The sequence below is a fragment of the Wyeomyia smithii genome, chromosome 3, assembly GCF_029784165.1.
Source record: "Wyeomyia smithii strain HCP4-BCI-WySm-NY-G18 chromosome 3, ASM2978416v1, whole genome shotgun sequence".
NCBI lineage: Eukaryota > Metazoa > Arthropoda > Insecta > Diptera > Culicidae > Wyeomyia > Wyeomyia smithii.
The window spans coordinates 276,697,723-276,707,442 of record NC_073696.1 but is presented as its reverse complement, the minus strand read 5'-3'; the positions used below and the strand labels follow the sequence as shown (position 1 = coordinate 276,707,442).

The window sequence follows — 9,720 nt, the reverse complement described above, 5'->3', positions numbered from 1 at the left end:
ACTTTTGCAACTGCTCGAAAAACCGGAAAAATGTGCATGAAATCTGAAAAAAATCTATCCGTAATTGGAAAAAAATTCGCTCGCGCAGGCCAAAGCCTGCACACATTTTGAAAAAATCGGCTCAATTACAAGGAGACTCTAACAAAAATCTGTAGAAACAATGAAAAATCTGCAAATCAATAAAAATCTGCAATCAAAGCTCTGAAAATCTGCGTTTAGCAGACGAATCTGCACATCTGGTATCCAGTTCGTAAATTTGTAAAAATTAAAGAATATCGATACAAATATCGCGGGTTTCAGTATCGATATTGTCAGGTATCGCACTCTTGAGTATCGATCCAAAATATCGAGGTATCGTCCTAAAAGTATCGATATTTCCGATACCGATACAATATCGCCCATTGCTAAGCAGCAACGAGGTAGCACCAAACGTCTCGATTTGCCAGTTAAGGGCTTAAGCCTTCTGTCTGCAATAAAGTTTTGCCTTATCTTGGCAACAGCACATTCTGTGCTGAATCCAAGAAAACACAATCTGTCGCGGCCGTCTTATTCACTGAATGCGGAAACAGCATTAACAGAGTTTGAACAGCGAAATGCCTTCCTCAAGGCGAATAATCAAGTAATTGAAGTTTAATAATTTTTGGCAATAACACAATCATGCTGTGCTGGATTCTAGCAATCAAATTCTGTCGCGGTAAAAAAATCATTTTATTTACTTAATCATCACCACTGTTGGGGCAGCACAGAGGCTGCGATCAGCATAACCGATTTTAAGCAACAAACTGCCCTGTTAGAACGCATTCACAAAGACAGTTAGTTCGACTATGCAAAGCTAATATGAAGTCGATTCAATCAATCAGCATTAACAGAATTTCGTCGTCTCCCAGCTGCCAAGTTGCAACATGATGCAACACGCAACAACGAGCAAACGAAATCGCTTGATATTACAAACCGCAATAAGATACGGGAAAAAACCGTTGCGTGTGTGAGAGCACCATCGGGGTTTATTCGCTGGAAACAAATATCGAATGCGAATTGTGGAATAATTCGTCTAAAGAATATTAGAGAATTAGACAACTGAACAGAAAGGCGTGGCCTATTACGTAGCACCCTTCGGCTATGAAAGAGTGTTTCTGGGAAAACTAGCTACATTCATTAGTCGGAAGGTGAAGTGGATGGACAGTCTACACAACATTGACTGATAGTAGCGGCAGCAGTAGCAGCTGCAGCGGGTTGCGCTAGTAGCTGGGTTTCCGAATTTGCATTCGGATTGAACATACTACTTGAACGGTTGGTCACATGTCTCTGTAGCAGTTCGTTACCTCTTAACGTGTGTGGTCAGAGTGCCGTTATTCCCCCATCAGCATATCCGATTTGGAAAAGCAAAATGCCTTTTTCAAGGCAAATAAACAAGTAATTTAAGGGTAATATTTTTATAAAACACAAGCCAGCATTCTGTGCTGGATCTAAACAATCAAACTTTGTCGCGGCCTTCTATTTTACTAAATGTGAAAACAGCTTTCAAAGTGCGTGTTGTCAGAGTGCCTTATTCATCACTATCAGAACAGCACGGTTGCGATCAGCAATCGATTTGGAACAGCAAAATGCCTTTTTCAAGGCAAATAAACAAGTAATTGAAGGTTAATAATTTTCTGGCATCAACACAAGCAGACATTCTGTGGGGATCCTAGCAATCGAATTCTGTTGCAGTTGTCTAATTTTTATTCTATTTAGTAAGTTCCTCCACTGTTGTGGCAGCACAAAGGCTGCGATCAGCATTATCAATTTTGAACGACAAACTGCCCTGCTCTGTTTGAACGCCTTAACAAAGGTGATTAATTCGACTTTACAGGAATAAATTGAAGTCAATTCAATCAATCAGCATGAACAGAATTTCGTCGTCTCCCAGCTGCCAAGTTGCAACATGATGCAACACGCAACAGCGAGCAAACGAAATCGCTTGATGGTTACAAACCGCAACACGATACGGGTTAAAATAGTTGCGTGTGTGAGAGCACCATCGGTGTTTATTCGCTGTGTACAAAAATCAATAAAACGGAACAAATAACTTGCCCGGTGGTTGGTCACCATATCCCAGGAGCAGCGCGGTTCTTCTCGCTTCTCAGCGTGTGTCGTCAGACTGCCGTTATTGCCCCACTACTGAGACAGCATAAAGGTTGCCATCAGCAAATTCAATTTTGAGCAGCAAAATGCTTTTCTCAAGGCAAATTAACAAATATTTGAAGGTTAATAATTTTTTGACAACTCGAGCGAGCAATCTGTGCTGGATAGTAGCAATTTAAATCTGTAGCAGCGCTCATTTCAAGATGGCTTGACAAAGTATTTTTTTTAATTCTTTTAGCACTAGGGTGGTCGGTATTACCGACTTTTTGAAAAACCGGTATTTCGGTATTCATAAAAATAGAAACCGGTAAAAAACCGGTATTTTTTTCGGATTAATACAAACCAGGGGTTCTCGTGGACTTTGAACCTACTTTTCCCACTACAAAATTCTTACAATCATAGTTTGGGGAAGTAATGATGATTGTCCGCGAAAAAACGCAAGTCATTCTCTCTGTACTATTGAAAAATAAAGCTGAAAAATAATTAAAGATATAGGGCGTCGAACGTCTCCGGTAGTGGTTTTTTTCGGCCGGTTTCCTGCCGCATTCCTATGCAAAAAACTGCCGAAGTGAACCGCTGCCGAAGACGTTACCTACTCAAATTTGGATTTGAAATTTATTTTTTGCTTAGCGTCTCAGGTTGCATCTATGTATGGACGTGTCGCTGCATAATTTTGTTTTTGCATTTATGAGTACCTATGCTTTATTACGGTTCAGTTTTTTTTTTGTAAGATTTGGACCTCTGCGACCATTTTTTTGATCTCTTGTGGTATATGTTCCACATACAACACTGGATAAATATAACAGTGTTTGAAAAACTTTAATGAATGAATCTAGTGATATGATTACGAAGAACATAATTTCGAAACTCATGTTAACATAATAAAAACATGCAGATATTATTTAAATTTTCTTTTACATCGCAAAACTTAGTTTCAAATTAGTGAATAACTTTAAAATTCTAAAAGAAACAATATTAAAAACTGTTGAGAAGAGTTTATGAATGAAGAATAGAAAAGAAATAAAAAAATGACGATCAGACCAGAATTTACTTTTTACGAATCCGACGGAATCGAAGGTTGATACCTATTTTTTCTGTTCGATGCTTTTTAAACCGTTCGTCCAAATTATTTATTATCATAATTATTTTATTAATTTCAGCTCCTGATGGAGAACCAAAAAATGTGGCATATGATGGCATATGAACAAGTTTGTAACTGAAATAGAAATAAATATTTGAAATGAGAGGTTTGTCAAAAATATATAAAAATATAGAAAATTATAGAAAAAGCAGAAATTTTAACACGCACGAGCAAACCCGGGAAGATTCATCTAGTTACTAATAAAAGCCCGCTGCGGTATGGGTGACGAAGCTTCAAAGAAACAGTAATTTTTAGGATGAAATATTGGCTGATTATTTCATCCTGTAAACACTTTGTATCAGCGAAAAATAAATTCCTAATCCAAATTTATATTTATTTATTATTTCTCTAGCTTTACATTCAAATAGCACAAAATGAATAATGGCTTGCGTTTTTTTCGCTGACATGATTGTGATTACTGACTAGTTTGATTTTCATAATATGTAGTCAAACTGGTAGGTTCAAAACTCACGAGTTGCTTCTGAGAGTATGAGTGTGTGAAGAGATTAGCTGTTCTACTTGAAAAATTAATGTTTTGCTTTATTGATATGAAGCTTTTGACATATTATCGATACACATAAACACATCGTCTGAATCCATGCAGAACAAGCAAAAAGATAACAAAAAATTGATAAATAGGTAAGGGTAAATCAATATTCAATGTTGCTTCTGTCTAAATGTATTTATTATATACATCGTCATGTGATTTTTAACGCCTACCTAAGTGGGTAGCATTTATTAGCCTTACAATGATTTATGAATATTATGACAAGTTTTTTTTATTTAAAGAAAAATACCGAAAATACCGGTTTTTTCGCTTCTCCAATACCGGTATTTCGGTATTGAGAAAATATCGGTTTTACCGGTTTATGTTTTACCGGTAAACCACCCTATTTATGTAATTTGTGGTTGAGTAATTTCTGAGAAATTTTCAGAAAACTGAGTCAAGCCATCTCTGAAAATGATTTCGCTTCAAATGAATCGGACAACGATGATATATACATCAATCGAAAGCTCTTGATTTGTGGTTCACGAAAATGTAGTTTTTGTAGGCATACTTCATAACAAAATAATTAAAAAACTATTATTTAAATTTTTGAACATTGTTTACCTCTTGTTGTCAACACCGACCGTACGCGGCGCTGGTAGACCATCAAGATGATTTTATCTCAGAAAGCTTTCGTGTAGCGATGAGTATGGTGAAACTAGAGATACTCAGAGGGAGAGATATGCGGTGAGCCAAACGAACCGTCAAAATTGGAGCCAAACGAACAAGAAAGGTAACACCACATTGAGAGGTATTGCAATCAGGTACAAAAAAGAACGTGTTTATTTCTATACGATTTTTTACTCTATTGCCAATGAATGAATTAAGAATGCTGTGAGTGATTTTTATCCGGAGTTCAACAAACCTTGTGTATAGGTAACAAAATAAGTGAAGGTGTATAAAATTAAACATAAGCATAGAATATATCACCTTAACAGTTTTTGCGAAGCACTTCACTATTCTTAAGGACTTTCACCGTCACCACCGATTATACAAGTCGAATGTTAGTCAACATTGCGCTTTGATAAGAGATCTGGCACCTCTGACTTATGAAACCCAGTTGCCGAATTGGCGATTTTTTTCACCGCGAATCTCTTCCTCTGAGTATTTTTAGGTGAAACAGTATGTAAACAGCAGGCATACTATATGTGCAGATTTGCTGCGAAATGCAAATGTTGATCAATTAGCAGATATTTGTAGTTGAAAAGCCTCCGTGTGTTTTACGTAAATTTCCTCGAAATAAATGAAGTTTTACGTAGACATGCGAGCGTAATTTTCTCGATTTCCGGTCGAATCATTTCCGGAAATGTAGTTTTGCCGTTTACCGATTGTTTGAAAAAAAAAAACCTAAATTAATACACCTAGGGGTGTGATCTGGTCTTTCTCATACAAAATATATTATATGTTAAAATCTATTAGCACATACGTTTTAACTCTTGGAATAAATTACAGCCTGATAATAATAAAGAACAATTGTTTGTTTCGATAAATATAACAATATTTTGGTAACCAACTACGCAACTGTATTCGACTGTTGGGTATTTTAGAAACCGGAATGATGCCTGAAGATCGGAAATGGGCCTCAGAACTGTAGGGAACGGTTGAAACGCATGGTAAATGCCCATAGGTGTGAGTCCTGACTAGAATTAAAATTCGATATTTTCTCGTCTCAGGAATATGCTACTACAACTATCCCCTGAATAATAAAACAAAAAAGCTTTCAACGGCAGCGACAACTGTATGTCGTATACAGTAAGGTCGCTTTTTACTCGGGTTGCTTTCCTCCATTACTCAAAAACGGTACAAGATATCGACCTCATTTCAATCACGTTTTCCGTTTTAGGCCACGAGTGATCATATGTCAGTTTTAAAAAAAAATCTCAATTTTTGGTGTAAATACTCAAAATTTAAAATATTGAATTTTGGTTTCTAGATTGGCCATCATATTCAAACGAGGTTTTAACGTTTTAGGACGGTTTTCTTTGTTATATTTGCAACTCAAAAAAGTCGTTTTTTACGCGGGCCCATAGAAATTTGGAACGCATCTGAACGACTGTCGATATGTTCTAGATAACCCACTAGCACTAACATCGGCAGGTGCCAGTACTATGCTCATCCAACGCCGCGTACGGTCGGTGTTGACAACAAGAGAAAACAATGTTCAAAAATTTAAATAATAGTTTTTTAATTATTTTAATATTAACTATGCCTACAAAAACAACATTTTCGTGAACCACAAATTAAGAGCTTTCGATTGATGTATATGACATCGTTGTCCGATTCATTTGAAGCGAAATCATTTTCAGAGATGGCTTGACTCAGTTTTCTGGAAATTTCTCAAAAACTACTCAACCACAAATTGGATTTCGAAACCACAAATTAACCACTAAATATTGGTGCTAAAAGAATTTAAAAAAAGTAGGAGGGTGGTATTTAAGACACGACCGTATGACGTTGGACTACGGTATTCTTATATTCCATTAAAACAAATAATAGAGAGAATTGCAACTCTAGTATTTGCGGCAATTTTATCTAACAGTGCATTTTTGAATGCTAAGAGGTTAAAACGTTATAAATAATAATAAATACTAAAAGAATGGATATCTTTTATTTAATCGCTGTCATTTCATACATATTCGAATCAACCCTTTGTTTGCTGCACTACCAAGACAATCATTTAATTGAGCGAATTGGTAAAATTTTCCTATCTAAGCAAAAAGCAAACTTTACGAAACTATCTGAAATTGGAGCCCGAACGATTCAACCGAGAATTTTAAATTTGAAAATTGTTTGACATTTAATCGATAAAACTCATGCTAGGTTAGTTCCAGCCCAGCATACAACTTCATGTATTTGAAAAAAAAAAAAACGTTTGGTTCAATAACTCAATATAGCAAGAGCTCAATCACACGTTTTTCGGTAGTTGTTATCAAGGTTTGGGCGAGTGACAGGAAAATATCTTAACTTCTTCAGTTGTGATTTAGAGCATTTCTAATTGTTTTGTTATTTTTCACGATAGCGACAAGTTTGTTTCTTTCTCTGTGTGCGAGAAACAAAATCAAAACCGCGCACCGAGAAACAAAAACGAAAATTTAATGAATGCACATTGAGAAAACTTGCAACTCTTTTTACCAATAATTTATGATACTCAAAAGAACCCGTTTTGATCTAAATCAAATTTCTAGTAAATAAGTGTTGATCATTCATAGGTAGTAATTTTTCCTCGATGAATGAAGACTGGCTGAAGAAGTTAAAATCGCTGCTGTAAAATCAAATTCACAACTGTGTTCGTTAAGACGTTTTAATATTTCCAATCACAATAATAATCTTCGTTAAACACCCGCTATAGTTATTCACACACATGCTATAACTATCTAAACACGCGTTAAAACTATTCATACACACGCTGTAGCTATAGCTATCCATACACACGCTAATCCTTTCCATACATCCGATACAACTATCTATACACACGCATAAGCTATGCAACCATGTGCTATTACTATCCATACATACGCTATAACTAATCATTACACACGCAGCAGCTATCCACACACAAGCTATAACTATCCGTACACACGCTGAAGATATACACGCAATAGCCATAATATGCTACACATGCTAGTGTCTTACACACGCTATATCTAGCCATACACACGCAACAGCGCCATCCCTATCATCGCAAATGGCATAGCAATACAGATGCACATACGCTATATGTGCACACTGCACACACACTAAATGGCGGTAGCTTTCCTAGTGGCGGTGCTGGCTCGTGCAGTTTCTGGCTGTTTTCACCCACTGATATCTGAATTGGATTACCGCTGGTGGGGTCCAACTCAGATCGAAGGAGAACCGAACTGAATGAAGAAATGCAGCTTCCCACTACCTCCGCCGCTGCTGCCTGATACCACCGCTCTGGTTCTGCTGCAGCTCAGTTTGGCCGCTGGAATCAGCCACCGCTGCTGATTATACAAGACCGGCCTGGTGGCCTTTCACTTGTTAACTGATGACTGCTATGAGACGACACAGGCTATTATATAGCCCAAAGCAAAAATCCATCCGCGAGCAAACAAGAAGCGAGCTTGTGATTGGTTGAATGTGCACGACTTTTAACACAACTTTTAACTAGTTTAGTATCGAAAACATATTTAAATTATTATATGACAATCTTGCGCAATATTTCCCCCATCAATCAAGCCATTGGTGTTTAGAATCTGTTCAGTGGTAATGATAAAAGAAGCATTTTAAAACGGTGTTGAAACACCTGTTGCAGCTACCGAAAGCGAGCTCGTTATTGGTTGAAAGCTGTGAGACTGTTTACAAAGTCAGATCGGTTGTATCCGTTAGTGTCGACTGTGCTTGTGAAGAGAGGTGGTGATTGGTTGCTCGGTATGATTTAGACAATCGATGTGATTTATCAATTTTTCAATAGTGTATCTCGAACAATAGGTTATTTTTGTTACATAAATTCAACCGTAAAAGAATTTCTGATCGGTTGATACCAAAACCTCGAAATTCTGAAAAGAAATGACTGATATATAAGCGCTCAAAACCTGACCACTTTTCCCTGGTTTTCCCCGGTCGAATTACTAGATTTTCAAATTCAGGTGCCTAACTTCGATATAGACGTTAGTCCAACGTCAAAAAAAACTTTGTCAAGCCATCTTGAAATGAGCTGTAGCAGCCGTCTAATTTACAGAATGTGAAACAGCTTTTACAGCTCGTGTTTTCAGTGTCTTTATTACCCCACTGTTGAGGCAGCACAAAGCAAGCATTAGTAGACTTTATGACTCATTATTGAAACACCTACAACAATGCATTTGTTAATAGTGTGCGTAGTTCTACGTCAGTTATGCGGTCGTGTCTTGGATACAACCTCCTACTTTTTTCGTCGTTTACACAGTTGATTATAACACGACCGTACACTGGGGAAGGTATGGATTCAAGGGAATACCCTGGGCGTTAGTAGACAAATTGAAAAAAAAAAATAAAAATAAATAGAAGGTTGTATCCAAGACACGACCGTATAACTGACGTCGAACTACGCACACTTGTTGAGAGTTTCATTCATGCTTGCTCAAACTAAGAAACGCTGGGAGTCTGTTGTACGAGAATGATACAACACTTCAAAGTAATACTGCACTAGGGAGACAATAGGGTATTTTAGGGCTATGTATATTATTTTTGTATTTGATAGGAAATGTCGAAAGAAATAGATATTCCATTGCCTTTTAGTTTAACTCTTTATCTACCATAGTTACTCTAAAGCACCTCAGGTTTGAATGAAAAGAGCCTTTCGAAATAATTACCAAACCTACTCAAATTGCATAAATATTTTGACGTAGAACTACGTTTTTCTTTAGCCTACCACATAGGGATGTAAATAGGAAAACTATTAACGAGAAGGGGACGAAATATGTCCCTTTTTAAATGCTTATAAATCGGTTTGTTTTCAACCGATTTCCTTCATTTATGCAGTAATTGTTTGGAAAATTATACACGCATCCACCCAAATGTAGGAAATTGTTGATTGATTATGCAAACTATTGTACTATTGATAATTGTCAAGCCTTGTTTAAACGAAAATTACGTCCTCTGATTGGTCGTTATATGATTGCTTCCCAAGCACGGTCGACAGAATCATATACCTTGCAATTGAAAACATGCTGTTTGGCCTATATATGAGCCTGTTTCAGCCGAAGCCGCTCATAATAGTTCTGGACAGCGACAAGTTGTCAACAGCAGTCGTCCTTCCTTAGCAGCAGCACCAGCCCTGTGGTTGGTCACCACGTCTCAGGAGCAGCGCGGTTCTTCTCAGTGTGTGTCGCTAGACTGCCATTATTCCCCCACTGTTGGGGCAGCATAAAGATCGTCATCACCAAATCCAATTTTGAACAGCAAAATG

At 37.1% G+C, this 9,720-nt stretch overlaps 1 protein-coding gene across 1 annotated transcript in view; it reads left to right on the top strand.

Moving 5' to 3' along the window:
• Positions 1 to 9,720, top strand: part of LOC129727070 (acyl-CoA:lysophosphatidylglycerol acyltransferase 1-like) — a 49,852-nt gene that overhangs the window by 14,304 nt on the left and 25,828 nt on the right. The window lies entirely within an intron of this gene.